This window comes from Lycorma delicatula, chromosome 10, assembly GCF_047948215.1.
Source record: "Lycorma delicatula isolate Av1 chromosome 10, ASM4794821v1, whole genome shotgun sequence".
NCBI classification, from domain to species: domain Eukaryota; kingdom Metazoa; phylum Arthropoda; class Insecta; order Hemiptera; family Fulgoridae; genus Lycorma; species Lycorma delicatula.
The window spans coordinates 35,854,344-35,878,639 of record NC_134464.1 but is presented as its reverse complement, the minus strand read 5'-3'; positions in this window follow the sequence as shown (position 1 = coordinate 35,878,639).

Here is a 24,296-nt window from a genome sequence, read left to right as displayed (position 1 = left end):
ATGCAATACAATTTTTTTATTTCGACAAGGAAAAAGTTTTCATTATTCAAATAAGAATGAGGGGTATTTTAAATAAAGAAATGGGCTTAACAATGGTTGATGTTACAAAATATAACGCAAAAGAGTGAAAGTGATTTAGACAGGTCAGGTCATTCATTTATTTATTTATTCATTACCAGTTTGGTTTATAGATTGAAATTATGTGTAGGTTGTTTGTAACTTGCGTTAATTTTATTTGTATACAAACAATCCGCATTTAAATATAAATTAACTGAATTATTAGTTAAAATACAACAAGAAAAAGTTGTATAAATTTATTATTAGACAGATAATATTTTAATAATAAGTAGAAAATTGGTATGAAATGATTTTTTAATTTCTTTACGGATATAATTATGTAAATGTAATATGGCTTTTATCTGAATATTTCACTACCTACTACTTACAGATCCCCGCCCAATATACCTTTAAGCTTTTCACTATTTTTACCAAACGATAATATTATAGTAGAAACGTTATAATTTTACAGATAAATTTGAAATTTAGAAATAATAATCCATCTTCATAATACCGTTAAATATTGAGGATGGTCTCAATTCACTCCCTAATTACTGTTATATTATTTTATATAATTTCCCAGCAATAATAAAATGTTTTATTTTTCAAAAAATTAATACAATGTTTTTTACCATTTTTTACACGATTGCCCAAAAAAAAGTGTAATGTATTTAGGTTGTTTCTCCGAACAACCTAAATACAAACTATTTAGATATACACTTCTCAGGAATGGTCGACCTGAGACTGTACTCTTCATTTACATTCATACATATCATCCTCTGAAGTAATACCCTACGGTGGTTCCAGAGACTAAACAGAAAAAAAAATATGTACGATTCCGCATTGAAATCCTTACGTTACCGGGAGTCTCATAGGTTACATAAATATACATATATATAAACGAGAGTTAATTTGTTTTTCAAGGTCCAATCGGTCACGAAATTAAAACCAACAGTCAAAATAAAAACATTATTACTTGTAAGAAGTACTTACACTTGTTACAAAGCTATTTCTCTACAAAGCAGCCACTCCGATTTAGACATTTGTCGTAGCGTGGTACCAACTTTCCAATACCCTCAGTCATAGAACGAAGCCGCCTGTGTTTTCTACGCTGATCTGCAGCTCGATGTCTGTGCCAAAATGTTGTCCTCCCTAGCCAGCATTTCATGTGAACAAAGAGGTGAAAATCGGATGGAGCCAAGTCCGGGCTGTATGGTGGGTGATCAAAAACTTCCCAACAAAAACGCTGCAGGAGCTTCTTTGTTACAGCTGCAGTGTGCGACCGATCATTGTCATGGAGAAAGACAATGCCTGATAACAACACTTCTCTCAGCTTATTCTGAATTGCCTTTCGTAGACGTTGTAGAGTCACGCAGTATAAAGCTGCAATGATGGTCCTGCCACGTTCCATGAATTCCACCAAGAGAACTCCATTCCGGTCTCAGAACACAGTAGCCATACGCTTTCTGTTTGAGAAGGTTCGCTTGAACTTTTTTGGTTTACTGGGAGACTGAGAATGCATCCACTGTTTGGATTGTTCTTTTGTTTCTTCAGTTTCGAAATGGACCCATGTCTCGTCCCCTGTGACAATTTTGTTCAAAAATCTTCTCCTTCATTGTGGTAGCGCTGGAGAAACGTTAGGAAGGCGTCCATTCTCATGGTTTTGTGATGGTCGGACAGCACCTTGAGAGCCCATCTCGCCCACAGTTTGCGGTACCGAAGTCTCTCACTCACAATGGTGTAGAGAGCTGACCTTGAAATTTCAGGAAACGAATCACTCAATACAGAAATTATGAACCGACGATTTTCTCGAATTGCCTCATCAACTCCCTAAACGACATCATCGGTTGACTCTCTTCGTTCCCTGACCTCCTGCATCATGAACATCTGTACGTCCTGATTTAAAGTTCCTGCACCATTGTCGCACTTTGCTGTCACTCATTGAAGTTTCACTTTACTTATTGAAGTTTTTCATTACTTATTCGACGATGAATTCAGCCTGAAGAAATTGAATTACCGCACGCACTTCATACTTGGCGACAGATGCTATTGTTGTAGACATATTTACGTGCTAGCTTCGTGTTCAGAACTAAACGAAGTGATGCGGCGTGTTTGAAGGCCATACTAGAGACGCTGCGCAACACATATGCGCAAAGGTTCATCCGATTTTTGGGCGGGATTTTATTTCGCGACCGATCGGACCTTGAAAAAAAATAACCCTCGTATATATGTTTAAAAAATTTGAAAAAAATCTGCTGTTTACACTTTTGTACGCCTAATAAATTACATATACACATTTTTAAAAGAACACAAAATTTTATTTCCCTAATAAGTTTTTTTCATATATATATAGTTATTATTGAATTATTATTTACTGTAAAACTATTTTTAATAAATATTTAAATTTATTATTAATAAATCAATATATTTAAATTAAAAAAAAAATTAAGTCGAACATAAACCGATGTGCCTTCCCCTTGTAAGATCAAAATATTTTATTAATTTATAATCTAGAAACAATGAAAGTAAGTACCACTAATTTTATATAGTTGAAAAGCACTCAATGAGGGCTTATTACTGCAGTTAAGAAAAAGCCCAAAATCCAAATTTTTTGGATTTTGGGCTTTTTTTAGTCGATTGCAATCAAAAGGGAAGGTGCACAACTAGATATTACAACAGTCCTAACTCCAAAATTTTTTCGTTTTTGAGTTATAAGAGAAACATACGTACGTACAGACGTCACGCCAAAACTAGTCAAAATGGATTCAGGAATGTCAAAATGAAAATTTCCGTTGAAATTTGAAAACCGAAATTTTTCGCGATTACAATAATTCCTTTTCTTCGTACAAGAAAGTAAAAAAATCATAATAATTATTTTATTTGTATACTTGTATAAGTTAATACGTATTGAGTTAACTTAAAAGAAAAAACTTATCAATCCTGATAGTATTTTTTCCATAATAATCGCCATACAAAATTCCATTAGCTATCTTATACAGTCCTTACGCTTTATCTTTTTCCCTTTAAAAACGAATCAAGTATATAAATATCCAAATATTTATTTTTTTTTTAATTTTATTTCTGTATAATCGAATATAAGGAAACAACTTTGTCCTTTTATATCATCTTTTAAATCCTGATTGAATAAACTTGGATCGGAATAATGCCCCCAGAAAAATATGCGCCATGATTTCTGCAATAAATTTATAACAAAAAAAAACTATTCAAAAATGTTAAATTCTTAATTAATAAAGAAATAATTTATTCATTCACTCATGAAGAAAATGCAAAATATAAAAAACCCTATTTTTTTTTAATAGAAAAAGAAACAAAAAGAAAGGTTTCTATTATATATATATATATATATATATATATATATATATATATATATATATATATATATATATATATATAATGATGAACCACTTCCTGTAAGGATTAAATTCAGAAAAAATAACGTATATAGTATTGCAAATCAACGGGAATGGAATGAAGTTAGTTGAGGTATCAACTAACCTGATATATTCTGTAATAAGTGTACCTGGCTACTTTCACTTAAAGTGAACCTTGGATGGACCGCCCGTACAGACGAACGGTGTCGATGAACGTATAGATTATTGCTATTATTATTATTACTACTACTACAGCGACGATGTGTTCAGTTGTTTGTTGTTAGACCGACAGGAATCTATATATTGAATAAAAGGAAGTTTCATTTTCAATTTTTGATAGTTCAAATTACATAGCTTCCTTTAATTCTGGTTTTTTTTTGTGTTAAAATACAATAGAATCAGTAACGGATAACATCAAAAGCTGAATATAACGTAGCTAGTATTCCCATTTCATTCTGATAAATATTCTTATTTATCCTTATCAAATGATTTATAAACAAATTTATTTAAGATTGCAGAAAAACCAGTGATTATAATAATGACTTGCAATATATTAACAATGTGTTTATTTTATGAAAGTGTGTACGTAATAATCGATTTATCTACTAGATCAGTGAACTACATTTGTTCCGTATTCTTCTGAATAAATTATTGTGAATTGAACATTTTATAAATATATATATATATATATATATATATATATATATATATATATATATATTGATCCGCTTGAAGTCCATACAATTTTATTAACTATACTACTACACATTCAATTCCATTAACAGGCAATAGAATAAAAATTTATATTATTCCATGTTAGCTAAAAAATAAACTTAAAACAAAAATAAATGAAAACGTAACGTTATAAATTTTACTATTTTTTTTTTTATTAAAGGTTATGTACTCTAAAAAATAATTAAATATATACTGGTAGTTGTATGAACATTAAATAAGGCTTTTAATTTGCACTGAATTTAACAAATTGTATTCAGCAATGAAATTAATTGTATAAAAATTAGAGTGAAATATGTAACAGAATTACCGATCATGATTAATTGTGGATTGTTTAGGTAGTGATAAAAATATCTTTACTTATTAACAAAATCGCAAGCACCGGAATTATAATACATATACTTTCAATATAATTATATTGGAATTGTAAACTTCCAGTATAATATACACATACATATACACACACATATTATATATAATATATATATATATATATATATAAAATAATATTATATTTGTATAAAATAATATTTCCACTTGTCAACAATTTTTAATATAAGAATCCGAGCGCTTTCGGAGTCACTTCTCCATCATCAGGAATTATTTGAAGTTATTAATTTAATATTCATGTATATAATTTTTTACGTATAATTATTAATTAAATTGAAGTTAAAATTGCAATGTCCATATTAATCGACTGCCAATTAATAAAATAAGTTATAAATTAATAAAAAATGTAACGTCATGTTCGTAAAAGATGTTTACGGATAACACTCGTATGTATATATATATATATATATATATATATATATATATATATATATATATATATATATATGCATACCTATACTTGTACAAATACGTAAACACGTTGGTCTGTTTTTTGCTTAATAACTCCAGACTGAAAGAAAGGATTTGGGTTAAATTTGGCATGATAACTTCTGTGTATGGGGCATTGTCGCCAATTTAACTATAATCACAATCGATCAAAGGGACAAGGAGTTACAGACCTTATAGTACCCAAAGAATTTTACTACAGGATAGGTCATTTTTTCATAAAATTTAAATGCTACTTAGCTAAAATACTTTCTGATGGTATTTGTTCTAATTAAAATTCCCATAAAAGCGGACAACGTTTTTCTTTGTTCCTATTTTTGGACTAAAAATCGTAGATAATTGCATTACGTCAGTAATGCAGTATGTCATTTTGATATACGTTGGGCAATTTATTTAGGAACGAGAGAGTAATAAAACTAACGTTTTTGGCTTTTTTTTTTCAATTTTCCTTTCGTTTGATATCCTCGAACTGGATTAAATTAATTTTATAAAATTTTTCACAATAACTTCTGAATGTCAGTAACTGAGGCCGATTAATTTCGGTTTACAATTTGTTAGATATGGAGATACGGTCAGCATGGTTCTCGTATCTCAAAAAAATATTTACTCAAAGAGTAAAATAATTTTTACAAATTATTTACTTGCATATTTCTTATATAATAGAGGAAGTTCAAGGGTGAAGTCCTTTGTAGCCAGCAACCGACAGCAATTCTTTGGCGATTTTTTTTTTGTAAATAATATTTCTATAGAAGAAACAATACGTATTTCATAAACCGATAAAGATTAATAATTATTCAATAGAGTTGTGAGAAAACCATAAAGCTGTGCAGTAACAAGTGAACTGAATCAAATAAGAAAAAAAGTAAAACAGCCAAGTATCGTGCGTGTAACCGAAAGACCCAAAATTGTGAGTGACATCGGAAGTAGAACTCGTCAGGGATGAATGGAAGGTCCTATTTCAGTCTTTTAACAGTGTTGGGTAGACCTGGAAGTTTTCCTTCATCGTATTTCTACATTCTTTCACTCGAGATAGCAGCCACCTATTTGAAACAGGAAATTTTATGAGTAACAACACATAATCCGCTCCGCCTACTGCAAAATAACATACAAATACGGTAAAATGCATTTGGCCGTAACTTGGTCATAATCACATAACAATAAGACAAAATGTCAAAAGATCAAGTTAAAATAGGACTCGCTTCAGTTGGTAAATTAATTTCTGTGGTTAATTTTCAAAAGATATTAAAAAAAAAAAATTTAGGAAACATTTTGTTAATATTTTCTATTTAAATTTTTCATTTACTATTTGCAGATAATTTTCAAGAAACATATGAGGCACTACAATTTATTAGAACAGCAATTCTTTTAGTACAGAAATAAATGGGAGCCAATCGCTCTGTCCATTGAATCAATGGACAGAGCATTAAATTATCATTAAAATAGAATATCAGTGCTTCAGCTAGATAATATAAAATAAGAAGATTTCCTCCTTTTTTATTATTTTTTAAATTGAAGATTTTTTCCTATAATGGGTCCAAAAATGAATCTTCTTTGTAATATTACAAAAGCAAAATATTTGAAAGAATTTACATAGGACAGACTAGTAGAACATTCCATACAAAAGCTATAAAGATCATGTAAAAAAACTTTTACCGTTTAATAACCCTTCATTCTTATTCACCTTCTTCCCTAATACCTCGATATTTACAAGACATAACTAACAGTAATGTTGTACACCTCTTACTGAAGTTGCGGCTGCATAAAATTACATTACGTATAATCCTACTTATAGGTTACTTAAACGACAGCAAAATTTAAACCAATTATTTTTTTAATCACCAAAAGCCAAATTTTTTTATTAATTTTTTCAATTCTTCCGTTTTCTGTATTTTAACATTTTCTTTGGAATATGGATTCTAATTATAGAAGCGTAGGAAGAACCTTGCTTCATATATACTTCATAACCTATGCTTTAACAATTTACAACAAATAATTTTAATAAATTTTACAATATAATATTATAAAAAATTTTAAAATCTGCTGCTTTTATTATCTGCTTATCTAAAAATCTGTTAATTATAAATAAAAGATTAATTTATAATCATTCAATGAACAATGAAGATCACAGAAAAGGAGTGTAATGTATTTAGGGTTACGTATGTGTGTATGTATGTTTAATCCACCGTAGCAGCTCAACGGTTGAACCGATTTAGATGTATAACCCCGCGTTGGAATCCTTATAGTACCGGAAATTTTCATGGGCTATATAAATATATATATATATAATTAAATAAATTTAAAATATTTGAAAAAAATTATACTATATACAAATAAATATATTTATAAAATCAATATAACGAAAGAAATGAACAATGTAATTTCCAAGATATAAAGATATAGGCAACGGAAAGATTATAGTAAGCGGGCATTTTAACAAAGTTCAATATTTTAACCAATATGATTATATTGGCATAAAGCCTTCAAGGATCTAATGGCAGTGGTCCGAAATGTATCGGCTCCACACCTCTACATTACACTCTCGTGTAATTATTTGCACTGGCCGGACATTCTACTAGTTTTTAAACACAATTTAAAACTTTTGCTTTTGTAAGGCTTTCTTTCATCTTTATTTTTCGAATGTGATGTTTTCGCATTTAAATCAGGAAAGTTAAATATATATATATATATATATATATATATATATATATATATATATATATATATGTACAAATAGTAAAAATTACGACCGTTTCAAATTCTAAATAAATTTGGCTATAAAATATTACGTTTTATGAAAACAACATTTCAGTTTCTAAAGGTAAAATCGTATATTTTATTTCTACACATTTTAATTAATTTCTTTTACATTATAAAAGATTACTTGTATCATTTCGAATAAATTTCTTGTCGGTACTCATTTTAATAACCGGTTCACTATTCACTCGTCACTTATGATAGCTTAAAGGCAACAACAGTAAATGCTTTAAAAAAAATTAAAATTCCAGAGAAATTCTGTCTTTTAATAAAGATTGTGCAAAGATCTATTATTATACATTTTATAATTTATCTGCCTTAGAAAGTAAAATATTCGTCTTTTATTTACATACAATTTAAATGTTTTAAAGTCTCGTAAATATTTATTTTAAAATAAAATAGAATTAACAAAATTAATAAATACAATTAAGAATTTAAAAAAAAACATATTTAATTCAAATCTCTTATAATTTATTTTTTAATAAACATCCGGTTTAATGTAAATGTTAAAAACAAAAACTTTTACTGAAGTACTTTTTTATACTACTTTAGTAAAAGTTATATAAAAAAATTATAAAGTTATATAAAATTCCAATATAAACTGTTATATTGGAATAGCCAGCCAGCATAATAAAATTGCTTATAAACTTTCATGTTCTGTAATAATCTATAAAATACAGGATGTGAAGTTAATTAAATAAACATAGACAACAAGTTTGAAGTAATAATTTTTACTAGAGTACTTAATATTACTCCAGCTGCTGAACCGGCTTTTCCTGGGTGTCATACTATATGCATTATGTATCTATGATTAGATTGTTCTTCGCAAAGGTAAACAAAATTTAGCTTTATTAACATTTTCCTAGCTAACAAAAAATTTTAAAAATATTACTAAAATTCCTAAAACTCCAAGCAACATAAAAAATGTTTCCGTCATTTTTAGTCGTAAAACAAACCAGTTTTTTGAGATAATAACTTAATCTTTTAATAAAAAGAAAAACATTATATTTCGAAGACCAAATTCTTCAACAAAAATTCAGCGAATTAACATACTATTTATTTTAATAATATAATTTAGGAATATAATGAAATACATTTTTAAAAACGTGATAGTTTTCTTTTATAATTATTAAAAAAAAACTTCAAAATGACATTTATAAATGTATTGAATATGACAAAAAAGTTATATGGAAAACTAAGATCATTAGAATAAAATGCGGATGAATTACTTCGTAGGTGAAGCTAATAATTTAATATTTTACCGTATTGTTATGAAATAAAATTTCGTTAACATGATCACGGAGTTCGTTAGAACTTCGTCGATAAGTGGCGACGAAGTCGACGAACTACGTTTACTGTTCTAAACATGACCTAACCAACAGTGAAATGAAAAAGTGTAAAAACATTATGTTTCAGTTCAATTAGATTTGTAATAAAGAATACTTTTAAAAAATATCTCGAATTTTGTTACACAACATTTTTTCATTTGATGAATCGCGTGACTCAATATGTCATGTTATTTTTTTTTAACGTAACTTTACGAATCGCGCCGCTAGATAGCAGTATTTAATAGTACTAGATAGCGTACAAAAACTTGATAATGTACTTGAAATAATAGAGTTTAAAAGAACATATACTACAGCTTGTTTTAACAGTAAATGCTCTTATGTAAATGAAAGTACTGAAGATAAAACAATTTTTTTAATTCCCATCACTTCTTTAAAAAAAAAGGTAAAAGTATCAGTTTACGAGAGATTGTACTAGTTTTATTTAAAAAAAGTAATAAATAAAACAGAAATAAATTCGATTGGTAAAATCAAATTTAACGATAAAAATCGAGGATTACAATTAGAAAGTAATAAGTGCAATATTATATCACGGATCTTCGATTCGTAAAGATCATTATACTAGTTTTATTAAAAAAGGAAAAATATGATATGAAGTGAATGATATGACTATCAACAAACAAAAATTGCCGAGAAATTAAATTTTTTTGTTCTAGAAAAGCAGAGCAATAAATTTTAATAATAAATCCAGAAGATAAATAAGTAATTCATTAAAAAATAAAAGAATAATCTAAAACAAGACGCAATGATATCCAAAAAAATTGCAATGACATTGTAAACCGTACGGTAAGAGTCTTGCAGATATCATTTCGTCCGCTCAAAAAAAAAAAATTTCTGTAATATAAATAAAACATTTTTAACAAAACGATATTGATATCAAAAAAGGTAAGACACTAACATTTGTATTATCAGAATCTGTTATTAATTTAGAATTTTGTAAAAAAAAAATTCATGTTAAATATATGTAATAGACAATAGATATCCAATAATAGATAATAAATAATGTTTAACCGTTCCATATAATAAGAAAATGTAGAAAAATTTGTTACAAAACTCTTACCGGCGCGATTTCATTTATTAAACAACGAATAATCAATAAAATTTTATTATTTATGTAAATGTGATATGTATTACATATAAATGAAATCGGGCCGGTAAGAGTTTTGTAACAAATTTTTCTATTTTTTGTTTATTAAATGGAACGCATAAACACTGTTTATTATCTATTATTGTATATCTATTGTCTATTACATATATTTACCATGGATTTTTTTAAAATAAAATTCTAAATTAATAACAGATTTTGATAATAGAAATGTATCTTCCCTTTGTTGACAACAGTATCACTTTGTTAAAAACAGTTTTATTTATATTACAGAAATTTTTGTTTTTTAAGCGGAAGAAATGATATCTGCGAGACTCTTACCGTACGGTTTACAATTCATTGAAATTTTTCTGGATAAATCCTTACTCTTTTAATAATTCATTAAACATTGAATGTTTCTTGTACTTATTTGCTTCAGTTACTCACTTATGCTGAATTACTTTTGAAATTAACATTCATTCATAATAACTGGCTCAATAAATTAACTTTTTTCTTTTACTATTATTTGTGATTTGGAAAAAGATCGTTTCATTTTATTTTTATTTTTTTATTCTTAATTTAAGGGATAAATTTAAAGCAAATTAAAACCTTTTATTTATTTATTTTTAATTTGATTGAAAATGATTTTTAAATAAAAATAAGACAAATTTTTCATAAATTTTGTTACATTTACACGTAAAAAATGTTCTTTCTTTTTCCTGTTTAGCTTCCGGTAATTACTGTTCATATAATATTTCAAAGGATGAATGTGGATGATATGTATGAGTGTAAATGAAATGTAGTCTTGGACAGTCTCAGTTTGACCATTCCTGAGATGTATGGTTAATTGAAAAACCTAACCACCAAAGAACACCGGTATCTACGAACTAGTATTCAAATTCGTGTAAAAATAACTGACTCTTTACTAGGACTTGAACGCTGGAACTCTGGACTTCCAAATCAGCTGATTTGGGAAGACACGTTCACCACTAGACCAACCCGGTGGCTTACATATAAAAAATTTAATTACAAAATTGGAAAATACATTTATTTTCTCTGCGGATAGGTCTTCAAGGACCACGCAAATATCATCTTATAGGTTTTTTTCTTCAAGAAATTCTTCATTCTTTGGAACTGTTTAGCTCTTTCTCTGCAGTCCATTCATGCTGCTGAGTTTTTTCTCTTCACCTACAGGAATTTTTACTTTAAAAACTTTCCTTCTTTATTTTTTCGATATAGATATTTTTCTGTAATGTTTAACTTTTTGAGCTCTTCTTTTATCTGTTTAACATAGTAACCTTGACCTTTATAATTCCAGAGTTTATTAAAAATCTGTTTGTTTAGCCTTGATTGGTTCATTCAAACCATAGAATTTTAGTCATCGTTTTCTTACTGTTACTTCCAGGTCTTCAATTTTACCGCGTATATCTCATTATTTGATCTTAGTCTGCGGCCTTCTTGTGGTTTTCTTGGACTATAAATCCTTCTTAAAATTCTTTCTATGTTGAATAAATTTTCTATTCCAGTTATATTTGTAGTTTCCATACCGTACCAGATTACCACACTTATTGCTTTTATTTCGTAAAGAATTTTCGGAAATTTCTACATATTTAGAACGTTTTTTTTTTTTTTAAATATTTAAAATATAATTAGATTTTTACTACATCAATCACTGAAATGATTTTTTTTTAATATAATTTTCTTAGAATTATGGTTAGACAAATAATATTTTCAGAATTTATTGGGAGAATAGTTTGTTTTATTTTAGTGAATGAGATAACAAACGTCCAACTCTATACATTAACATTTTAATTGATTTATTATAAAAAAAATCGTTTTAAAAAAGCAGGTAATCTATAAGAAAGTACTCAACAAAAGTAGCAAAAAATGCAGTTAGTAAAAAAGATTGTTTATTAATTTTAAGAAATTATTACATTCTTGCAGCTAGGATTTTATTCTTATATATATATATAGATTATTATCGTGAGCGTCTGTTCTTAATCGTTTTTATTATTATTATTATTTTTTTAATTATAATTACTGCTACTACAAATATTTTAATATGGATAAATTTAAAAAAAATGCAACATAATTTTAATATAATTTGAAGATAAAAGTAACAATAATATAAGTTAATAATATACTTCTATGTTAAGAATAAATATCAGGTTTGTTGTATAAGAAACTGGTTGAATTAACACAGTTCGATAAAAGAGAATAACTGAACGGAGTATAAATATTATTAGTGCGGTAGTATATATATATATATATATATATATATATATATATATATATATATACAATATGGGTTAAAACCTTTAAAAGGTCAAAAAATCAACTCTTGGTGTATAAAACAAGGAAGAAAGATTGTGTCTTGTTATAAATATAGATAAAATATATTAAGTAACATTCTAAAACGAAAAGAATATTCTTTCACTGAATTAAAAAAAAATCGTACTAACATATGTCAAGTAAAATATATTGAGTTTCTTCAAAGAACCATTACGTTCCAGGCGCTTGAAACATCCAATTATTCCGCATAGCGATATTTAAATCATACTTTTAAAAATAAAAAACAGTATAACGAACTTGTATCAGAGTGATATACGTGGAATGTTACTTTTTAAGGATAAGTGACTATTAATTTATCAGAGAGTGCAAATTAATAAATACAAATACATGGATAAATTAATATTTTTTATTTATTAAATACTGGTCTACACGAATAGTATTTAAAGGACCCAAACAATGATGTAACAATCCACTTTTATATTTTTAAACTCCTTATGACTTTCTAAGAAGAATCCCAATTGATATTATACTTCAGAAGGCAACATATTTAGGCGTAATAAATATCTTATAATGATTTTACTAAGGGCTTCAATGCAAAAGAATACGGTTCGACTTTATTGAAATCAAATCAATTTGATCATTCCAAGAGAATTTGCCATTTAATTAAAAAACACCTGATAATTTCGCAATATAGGTAACAGAAATTTTATCCTTCTAATTAATGAGAATTCTATACAAAAGATTAGCAATAATAATTTGCCAGAAAAGCACGACGAAACGATTTTATATATATTTAAAATTAATGATTACAATCCATCCAATAAATAAATTTTTGAAAAGCTAACGTAGAGTTTGTAATTTATTTTAAATAATTATTTTCGGTTATAGATCAACTTGTATCATCTGTGAATAGCATTAACTAAAATTCCGTTTCTGTATAGATTCCACAAGCGACCTGATACACGACATATTGTTAAGGCAGATTTTGTTTTATTTAAACGGAAATTTTATTTATTTCACATTCGTAGAAAAAAATCATAATCCCTAAAATGTTGCTTATTTTTTTTTTTGTTGTTAAAACATAATCGATGTCATCGCCCCTGAAACGTCAGAGAAACTGTTATGTATATCCATTTATTAGTGAACGATCTCGCAAAAGGAAAGCTCACAAATAAACACGAACAATTTCAATGTTTCTCAGCTAAATTATTTTTTTTTCTTTTGCTTACGTCAAGAAGTTCAATTAAGTATTTATTATTAACATGCACATTGAGAAAATTACACGGACAATACATAACGTTTTAACTAACGCACATGTAGGCCAATATAATCACGATATTTATCGAAAGACATAAAAACCTAGATTTTCATTTCTCTGTGTTATTATAACTTCAAGGTTATAATAACACAGAGAAATGAATCTATTTAACTTCCGTTTAATAATTTCATCTGAATTTAAAAACCTCCTGTTTAAAAATTATCTTCTATATTATTTAATTTAGGCAATTTGTGTTAAGACAAAAATTATCCAGCCGTATCCTTAACACGAAAACTATTTATAAGATAGTTAATTTGATCTTGCTTTTTTTAACTCACAATGTTTTTTTTCATGTTGGTCCTCAAATCTTGCATCCTTAATTTAACATAATTTCCTGACATTGCAGAATGATGAAATTTTACACAGTTACTAACAACGGGTGACAATACAATATTCCACTATTAGTTTTGCAAACATCCGTCCGTACGGGGATAAATTAAGAGTGGAAATTAAGGGTGCGGGTGTAATAACTTAACATACTTCTTGACATAGCCTATTCATGAAAATTTACACAGTTACTAAGGTCGGGTGACAGTATCCACCATTACTTTGGCAAACATCCCCCCCTTCCCCGTACGGTGTTAAATTACGGGTGCGGGTGAAAAAAATTGAAAAATCTGCAAAACGTGAGAAAAGTAACAAGCTTGGAATGTAAAAAACAAATCCGATAGCCGTTTGAATTAAAAAATTACAAAAACATAGAATGAAACAAACTTGGAATGGAAAAAAAAGACAAATCTGCAAAGAGGTGGAGAGCGCCGACTGCAAATACGTTTTGGCTATTTTTATTGATATAGAGGCAGCATTTCCTTCCTTGTTTTGGAGTTCTGTCCTCTATGCTTTGGAACGCCGCAATGTTCCCGAAGCCACACAGGCCGTGGTACGAGACTATTTGTCTAACCATACGGCTCTGTTTAAAGATGCGCACCTAGTTGTGGAAAAATCCGTCACCAGGGGAAGCCCGCAGGGTTCCGTTCTCGGTCCCCTGCTGTGGAACCTGGTATTTGACGGATTTCTGGGATTGACTTTCCCAGAAGGAGTCACGGCCCAGGCTTTCGCCGATGACTGTCTCCTTTTAGTTCGTGGAGATTCACGACCACAGCTAGAAAGCAGAGCGCAGGCGGCCTTGTCAACCGCCGAAGGCTGGATGGACATGCAAAATTTAAAGATTTCTGTGTCCAAAACGAAGTTTATGCTTCTAAAGGGCGCAGACAAATTATCATGCAGTCGAAACCCCCACATTAAGTATAAAGGCTGTGTAATCAGCCGAGTAAGGGTTCATAAGTACCTAGGTGTTTTGTTTGATGATAAGTTGCTTTTTAGTAACCATATTAAACAAGTTGCGGCGGACGTTGTCTCTGTGATGCAAAAACTTAGAAGGATTGCTCGGAAAGATTACGGGCTGTCGGGCCGCCAAATGTACTTGGTGTACCGAGGCGTCTTCGAAAGAATGATCGCATACGCGGCGCCAGTTTGGGCGCATAGGTTGGAAAGAAATAGAGCACTACTTCAAAATTTAAGGAGTGCCCAGCGCAGAGCCATGATAGTATGCACTGGTGTATTTAAAACAACCTCCTACGAGGCTACTACTGTATTGGGAAAGGCTCTCCCAATCGATTTAGTGGTGAAAATTCGGGCAGTCATGTGGAAGTTGCGAAGAGGTCGGGAGGCCGAGGCATTTGGGATGCGGTTTCGAGCCGGGCCAGAACCGGAGCGGAACGGTGATCACAATGCACCGGAACAAAATTTCGTCCAGTTGCCCATCTCCCGTCTGCGGAAGAGGCTACAAAGCCTCGCGATGGAGGCATGGCAGCTTGAATGGCACACCACGACTAAGGGAAGATCCTTGTATAGTTTTATACAGGATCTGGGGGGATGGTATGCCTCGAGTTCTTTTTTAAGGGCGTCGGGTGCCCAGGTGCTCACCAACCATGTCAATTTGAACCAATATCTGTTTCAGTTTCGCCTGGTGGCTGATGAGTTGTGTGTCTGCGGGAGGTCCAGTAGAATGTACATATGATGTACGACTGCCCTGCTCTTGGGGGGGGGCAGAGACCGAGCCACCCTGGAACTTAGAGGTCAGGGGGAAACTTGGCCGCTCACAAACGGCGAGTCAGTGTGGCGAGAGCCGCTTTGTCGGACCGTGTGGGAGTTCCTCGATGAGGTTGCTATGTTCAACCGTCATCGTTAATTTTAAGGGTTTATTAAATGTAAATTGGACTCCTATAGCTCTGCTGCTGGAAACCAACCTTGAGAATAGGACTGGCCATCAGCCAAATCAGCTCCAAGCGCTGTTAAATGGTGGACAGGTACTAGCTGGCATACAGCGACCGAGGCGTGGCAGCCAAAATTGCTGTCTTTTATTTATAGATACGTTTTAGTTTTTATTGGTAAAACTTAAATGGTATCAATGCCATACATATATAGAAGTAATTTGACCAAGTGTGGTCAAAATCGGTCCAGTAGTTCTGGAAATATAAAGTGATTTAGATGCCAACAACGAACTCAAATACTCTCGCGCGCGCGTACATACAAACATTAAAATCCGAAAAATTTCCATCCGGTTTTTTGGGTTCCGTAGGTATCAAAACGTCAAGATCCGGTGAAAACCGCATATGCCCAAATTGGACCGATTACAATACGTTCTCTATAGAGCTGTAGCTCTACCTAAAAGGAAAGTAAAAATTTTAGAATTACAATATTCAACAAATTTATGGAATTCTTATTGTATTCTTTATCAAATTCAAATCAAATTTATTTCTTTGTGTTCTGTTTTTCAAGTTTTAAGTCAGTTCAACATAAAATATTTATACAAAGAACGAAAACAACAAAATAAATCTTAAAAAAAGAAATAGATTAAACTACAAATATTACAATTTTACTAAGGTAAGATTTCTTATCCTCGAATAAAACAAATAAAAAAAATCATCTCCTTTTTAAAGTTTCTCATCATGTTTTTTAAAGTTCAAAGAATATTAAGTTTCTACCTTTGTGTTTTATAATAAATTTTATATAACTTATTATAATCTCTACTAAAAAACTTGAATAACAATATTATGTAATTTAAATTACCTTGTATTAATATAAACGACCAAATTTTTTCCGCATCTTTAATTAATTGACTTATGAAATAACATCTTATTAAAACAACATCCAATGTCTGTAGCTTTATTTTGGTAAATTAAAAATTGTCTGTGGATATAAAAAGCCTTACATTCTAATAGAAGATAATCGAGTCCGGCAGATCAGATTTACAAGTAAGGGCTTAAATCATATTTTTCCTCTAAATTATAACTTAAGGATATTTTTTTGTTTCATTAAATGAATCGTTGAAACTGGTTTCAAAAATTCCATCGGGCCAATAAAAGGTTAGACTAATGTTAACAATTAAACTTATTAATGTACCAGATATAATTATTATATTTTTTCTATTATAAAGATTTTCAATACGGATACTAATGTTTAGTTTCTATAGGAATCTAATTAAACCGTTCGTTACTTCACTGTTTTTCTGCAATCTCAAATGTGTAGTTTATATTTCAATTAAATAGTTTCACAAGAAAGAGTATCAATTAAATGATTTTTTTTAAATTAAAATGATGAACCGGTTAAGTAAAATTTTGATATAATATTTCAATATATACTTTGTACGTTTAGCCATCATTATAAAACTACTTTGAAAATTAATAAGAGTTGCGCTGCATTATTTGTGCAATAATAAAATTGGATTGATTAAGGATCCTGTAGAATGTATTAGATAAACCATTTTCAGTAAATAAAAAATATCCTGTTCTCGTCAAAATCGGTTAATTAGTTACTCACTTTTATAGACATAGTTTTACTTGCTGTGTTACAATTTTTACAGAAAGATTGTTTACATTGTTTTACAGTACAATTAATTACTGACTACCAATAATTAGTGTAATCGAGGGTTTTTACCGTAACACTATTAATAAAAAATATATGTCCTTTCGAAAAACTGGAATTAATGAGAGATTATAACAAATTTTTTAACAAAAAAAACGTTAGTAACAACAATCCTACATTATTTAATAAATAGATAGAACAAATAATGAAACGTTAGAAGAAATAACTGAGCAGAAGAATACTGCTTGGAAGAAATATTAATTTAATACTCTTCTGTTTGCAGATCATCTAGATATTAGTTCAAGAAACTGAGGACGATCTGCAGTATTCGTTAACTAAAATTATATAACTATTCAATAATCTCAACTACGTAAAATCTGCTAATTCGAATTTAATTTAGAAACAGTACACCAGACCATAGTGCATCATAATAATATTTTTAAAACGACATCCAAATAATAACTAAAATTAAGATGACTACCCGGGGAAAACGGCCTGTAAGATTAAAGATAAAAACTAGGAATGAAATTTTGGAACAAGGTTCATAAATTTAACTATTTCTGATGTACTCTAAGCACAAAAATATTAGCATATATCAAAAATCTACAAGCTTCAATCGATTTGCAAAACCATTAATAAAAATCTAAAGAACCCAGTAAAAAAGAAACGAAATTAAAATGTTATTCAACAATGACTGTCGTATTGATGATATATAAAGAATGGGCGAAAAGCCCATATTAATAGCCCATGTTAATAGCATAGTACAATTAGTCATGTAGAAAAACATTGTTATGAATACAAAATAATGCAAAAAACGGTGTAGTTTTTACCATTATTGAGCAGATTGATTCTTTATTATTATATCCCGCCATAAGTTGAGTCCTGCGCATATCATTTCTGTTAGTGTGGGAAGGAAGTGACTGTCTCGAGTTAAACCGTGGCGGATACAAGTGCTTTCACTGTTGAGAAGCATTTAGTAGCTTCTGTGTGGGTTCACAAATATCAGAAGACAATGACAGACATTTTGAGGGACTTCGCTGTGCGGTTTAGAAAACCGCCGCTATCACGACCAACGTTGTTCGCATGGGAAAAGAAAACATTTGCGACGAGAAATTTTTTCGATGCACCACGTAACGGAAGGCCTACGACTCGCACCGAAACTTTTGTTGTGGGGGAATCAATTGAACTATCGCCGATGAAGTCAACCTGTAAGCGGTCTGCAGAATTAGGGATCCCGTGATCGACTATGCGAGATCACTTGCGGAAAGACTTTAATGTTTCATGTTTTCGACCATTCTCAATGAATGAGTTGAGCGATCGTGAATTGAAACAACGTGTGCATGCATATGAAATGCTGCTCGCACCGCTTTCCACATGCAAATGATAAAAAAAAACGTTATGTTCTCTGACGAGTGTGCGATTTATCGTAGCTCACGAAATCGTAACGTCTTTTTTTGGGAAAACACAATCCGCACTTTTATGAGGGAATAAAGTGCAATCCGTCGCATGCTATGATTTGGGCAGGGATAACGGCAGACCATCTGCTTGGGCCGTATTTCTTTGATGGTTCAGTGAACTAGTACAGCAACACATGATTGATTGATTCTAGAATTGCAAGAGGATAGTTGACATCGTTATACTTCAACAAGACTGCGCTCCACCATATTTTGCTGTTATTGTCCGCACACGGACACTAAATAAACTGTTTCCAAACCAATAAATGAAGCTTGAACCTTTGTAACAATATTGTTCACAAAAAATATTAACTTTAACCAGACAAAAATATTGAAATATACTGTTTTTGTGTTCATAACAATTATGTAGATGTTTATCTACATATCTAACTTTACTATGCTATTAACATGTAAAGGGATTTTACGTCCACACTGTACATATATATATATATACACGATCACGAAGTTACGAAGTATCACGAAGTTCGCCCGAGACTCTCACAACCCATTCAACTCGTAAAAATAATGGAAAAGTTCATTTAAACGTAGTAGTGAAATGCTTCAGTTGCGAGTTACGGCTAGCAAAAGATTTCGATAGGATTTCAGCTACCCCGGTGAAATGAGGTCGTACTGAAATTTTTAGAGCATTATTTAAGGAGCACAATTAATGATTTCTTATGGTTCTTGACCTGAAAAATTGAAAATTACTAAAACCGTATCTACAGTAATTTTTGAGAAATACAGGGTGAAAACCAATAAATTGGGGTAAAAAAACCCCTATTTTTTTATGTTCGACGTAGCTTTGTTAGATGGGTAATAAACACTTAAAACCTTTAAATAAAACTTGTAGAGAATTTAATTCTGAACAAAATACAGAAAACAAAGAAAAGTTAGAAAAATTCGAATTTTATTTAGAAACAGTACACTAAAGTGCATAATAATAATAATAACAATTTTCAGTTTAAAACAAAAAAAAAAAGAATCAGATCGGATCAGCAGAAATGGCTTTCTGGTAGGGAAGAGTTAAATGTTACTTCAAATTAGATTACAATTTTCGATGCAGATATCCGCAGATCAGGGATATCAGTCATTGCATGATCATATATTAACTACAGGAGAAATTTAAAGAACATATAGAAAGGATGCTGCCTTTTGGAAGACTTCCTTTTGTAAGATAAACTAACAGACGGCAGAGGTGTTGATAGGCTGAGTAAGATGGACTGATGTATTTGGTGATATTTCCTGAAGTAATTAAGCTCGGAACAAGTCAAAACAGAAACCTTACCGCCAAAACCTTGCTGGCAGTAAGAAGATGATACTAGTACGTTATAAATACCCATTTTTTCATTCATTCTTTATGAAACTTTTGTTTTTACTTGGATTACCTTTTATCCATTTTTCCTTATTTATTTACCGTTATATAATTATTATTTACAATAACTGCTGAACTGTATTAAATTATTTTAATTTGTATTCAATAGTTTAGCATTATCATGCTAACTTTCATCACGTCACACTTACATTCATACTTCCACTACGTCATTTTCTTAAAATTCGACCTTAATTTGGTATTATTATGCATAATTATTTCTTAGAACGTCCTAAAACACTATTTGCATCAAAACCAGTTTAAAAAACTGTTTTAAACTGATCACTTTTAAAGACTTTTAAAATGCAATAAAATCAGTTTAAAATAGATTCACATAAATAACATTTATGCTGGGAAACGTATAAATATTAACTAGTGAAGTTGTCCGAACTGTGGTTTGAAATTTTAATAAATCCAATTACGTGGTAGAAGGAACAATGATACTAAATTGGGGCATTTAGTGAGGGTATTTTTAAGAACTTGAGTATCGTAATTTAAAAAATGTAAATTCAATTATAATTTCGTCGATCATGCCACAGGTATGTATATACAGGTAATTATTAACAATTTTCAGAGATACAGTGCACCTTCAACTTACGCGTAATTTTTTTACGCAATTTCAGTTACACGATTAAGTTAGAAAAAATGTTTTCGAATATGCGATAGGTTTCACTTATACGCAGTCCACACGGTCATTATCATATTTTGTAAGACTAAAATACTGTAGTGACATACATATTTCGATTGCGAGATTAAACATCTGCACATTTATCAATACATTTATTCTCTACTCACAGGAAATGCCTATGAGTCATTGTATGAATAGGCACTGCTTTCACAATCATCATTCATTGGCAATTAATGTTAGCCGTGTACAAAAACATTGCGTTAAATACGTCTCGTTACTGTTACTGAGTTTAGTGTGTTTTCCAGCTACGTTCGTAAGACTATTATTTTTTTGTACTATAGTCTTTACGTACTGTGATCAAAAATGAGTGCTGTCTTAAAACCAAAGAAACAAAAAAAAGGTTTTATCGTTAATAGAAAAGAATAAAATTCTAAATTATCTAGATAATAAAGATACTGTAGCATATGTAGTTAGAAATTTTAACTTAAATGAATCGTCTGTACGTGCAATACGACTTAATAAAGACAAAACACGCCAAAGTATCGCGCCGGTCTACCGGTTGTTGAAGAATTAAGTGACTCAAAACTTATGGAGCTGATAGAAAACAAAATCGTACAAGACAGTAACAAAAAAGAAGAGAAAATTTCGATAAAAATAAACAGTTCACTTTCACAAATTTAGATAAATTTGTAAAACCCACCGGGTTGGTCTAGTGGTTAACGCGTCTTCCCAAATCAGCTGATTTGGAAGTCGAGAGTTACAGCGTTCAAGTCCTAGTAAAGTCAGTTGTTTTTATGCAGATTTGAATACTAGATCGTGGATACCGGTGTTCTTTGGTGGTTGGGTTTCAATTAACCACACATCTCAGGAATGGTCGAACTGAGAATGTACAAGACTACACTTCATTTACACTCATACATATCATCCTCTGAAGAATTATCTAAACGGTAGTTACCGGAGGCTAAACAGGAAAAAGAAAGAAGATAAATTTGTAAAAAAAATGACGGAGGAATTGAAAGAATTTATAATCGCCAAAGATCCAGTGATGGAGCGTAGTTTGCGGTTTCAACGAGAACTAGAAAATATAGTTGCACCATATAAGGAACAAGAAAGACGTTTACTGAACAAATCCCTACAGTCCATCATTACTAGTTTTTTAATTTAAATTTTAAGTGATAATAAATTTTAAATGATGTTAGTGGAAATAATCTACGTACAGTACATTTTTTTTTTAAATACATACGAGTACATTGTACTGTAATATCATTAAAATAATACAATGATACTGTAATAATAAAATAGTAAAATATGTATACAGTATTTTTTGAATACAGTAATTTACGTATATCATTTACTGTATAACTTAACAAGAACCTAACCTGTACTTCTACATTAAATTGGGTCTCAATTTACGCGATTTCATTATACGCGGAAATTTTTCGGAGAGTAAAACCCGTGTAAATTAAGGGTGACCTGTATTTCAAAATTGTACAGTAAAAATTGTACAAAATTATATCAGGGAACACTTCGAATCATGATTTGTCAAATAAATAAAGACGAACGCTTTGCCTTAATGATCATTGAGATCAAAGATAGATTCCCATCTCCCCGCAGTCGGCATAAGACCAGAAGGTATTTAATAAAATAATTTATGATAAAAAGTTTATTTAAAAATATACTACGTAAAATATTACTTAGTATTCAACCAGAATTGATATGGTACTGTTAAGAGTGATCTAGTATCTAAAATATCTAATACTAAAAAGGTGCTAATGCAAAACAAAATAAATAAAATAGAAACGAAAAAAGCGAAAGTAGATATACGTCAGATTACGAAGCAACATGTGGTAAACTAATGTAATGTTAAATAATCAAATGATACTATCACTTTTTTTAAATACCCTATAATAATTTACATCCCATTTTATTTAAAGCGTAACTTTTGAAAGCTTCTTTTGTTAGTCTGTGTTCATGCGCAGAGACGCATGGTATGAATTTCTACTAGATAAATATACGAAACGGGCGTGAAATCTTTTTTTTACCTTCTAGGTATGTAACAAAATGAAAATTGATATTGACTAGACAAAATCTGTTATTTTTCCAGTGACAGACGAAAAGAATAAGTTATTAAACGACCAGCAGTATTATTTAATAACTGGGTACTATTTTACAGATACCAGTCATGTCTGACAAACTCGTCTGTATTCTATGCCGCAAGGTTTATACTCTTTTTCTAATACGTTTGCTAAAGACATTGTTTCAAAGTAAATTAAAGATTAATAGTGAAAGGTAGGCTATTATTATAATAATAATAATACATTAAAAAAAAGCAGATCAGAACATTGACCCTCACCTAATTTGATATATAATAATGCAGTATACACGTACAAAATTTTACAATAAAATTCATACAACAAGTTTTAAATAAAAGAGCTATAAATTATTTAAAACAAAATTTTAATCATACATTAAACCTATTAACATGTGAATAATCAATTTAATTTATTCGTAAGGAACTTCTTGTTTCTTTAACAGGATTCATAACTTTTTTATTTGATAATATTCTAAATCTTACAACTTTCTTATAGATCATCATCGTCAATAATCTTTTTAAATAACGTTTTATTAAACTTTCTATAATAAGCTTTTAGAGAGTTGATTTTTATATTAAACAAATGAAGGGAAATTTATATAGATATATAAAATGTATATACATATATTTTAATTTATTAAGAAAACATCTAAAAATGTTTATTATTTACAGAATCATAAAACCAAACTAATCTGTTAAAATTTATTTAAAAAGAAATATATATATATATACCAGGCTATTCAAAAAAAAGGAACAGATTTTAAATATTTATTTCTAATGAACAATAAGCAGATATACACAAATGATACATCACTGAATAGAGGAAAGTTCAAAGTTCTAAGTATTAGTTCCCTTCAATGCCTACAGCGGCGTTGTGGTTTCCTTACGAGAAAATTGTGACGCCACAAAAAAAGTAGTTTTATGAGCTGCCGTAAGCAAAGAATGAATCCATTGTTTCAGTACAGCGTGCATTTCATTTTAAGTTCAACAAAGAGCCGCCTCAACACATTTACAATCGGTATAAGAAATTCGTAGAAGATGGTTGCATATGGAAGGGGAAAAGCACAGGTCGTA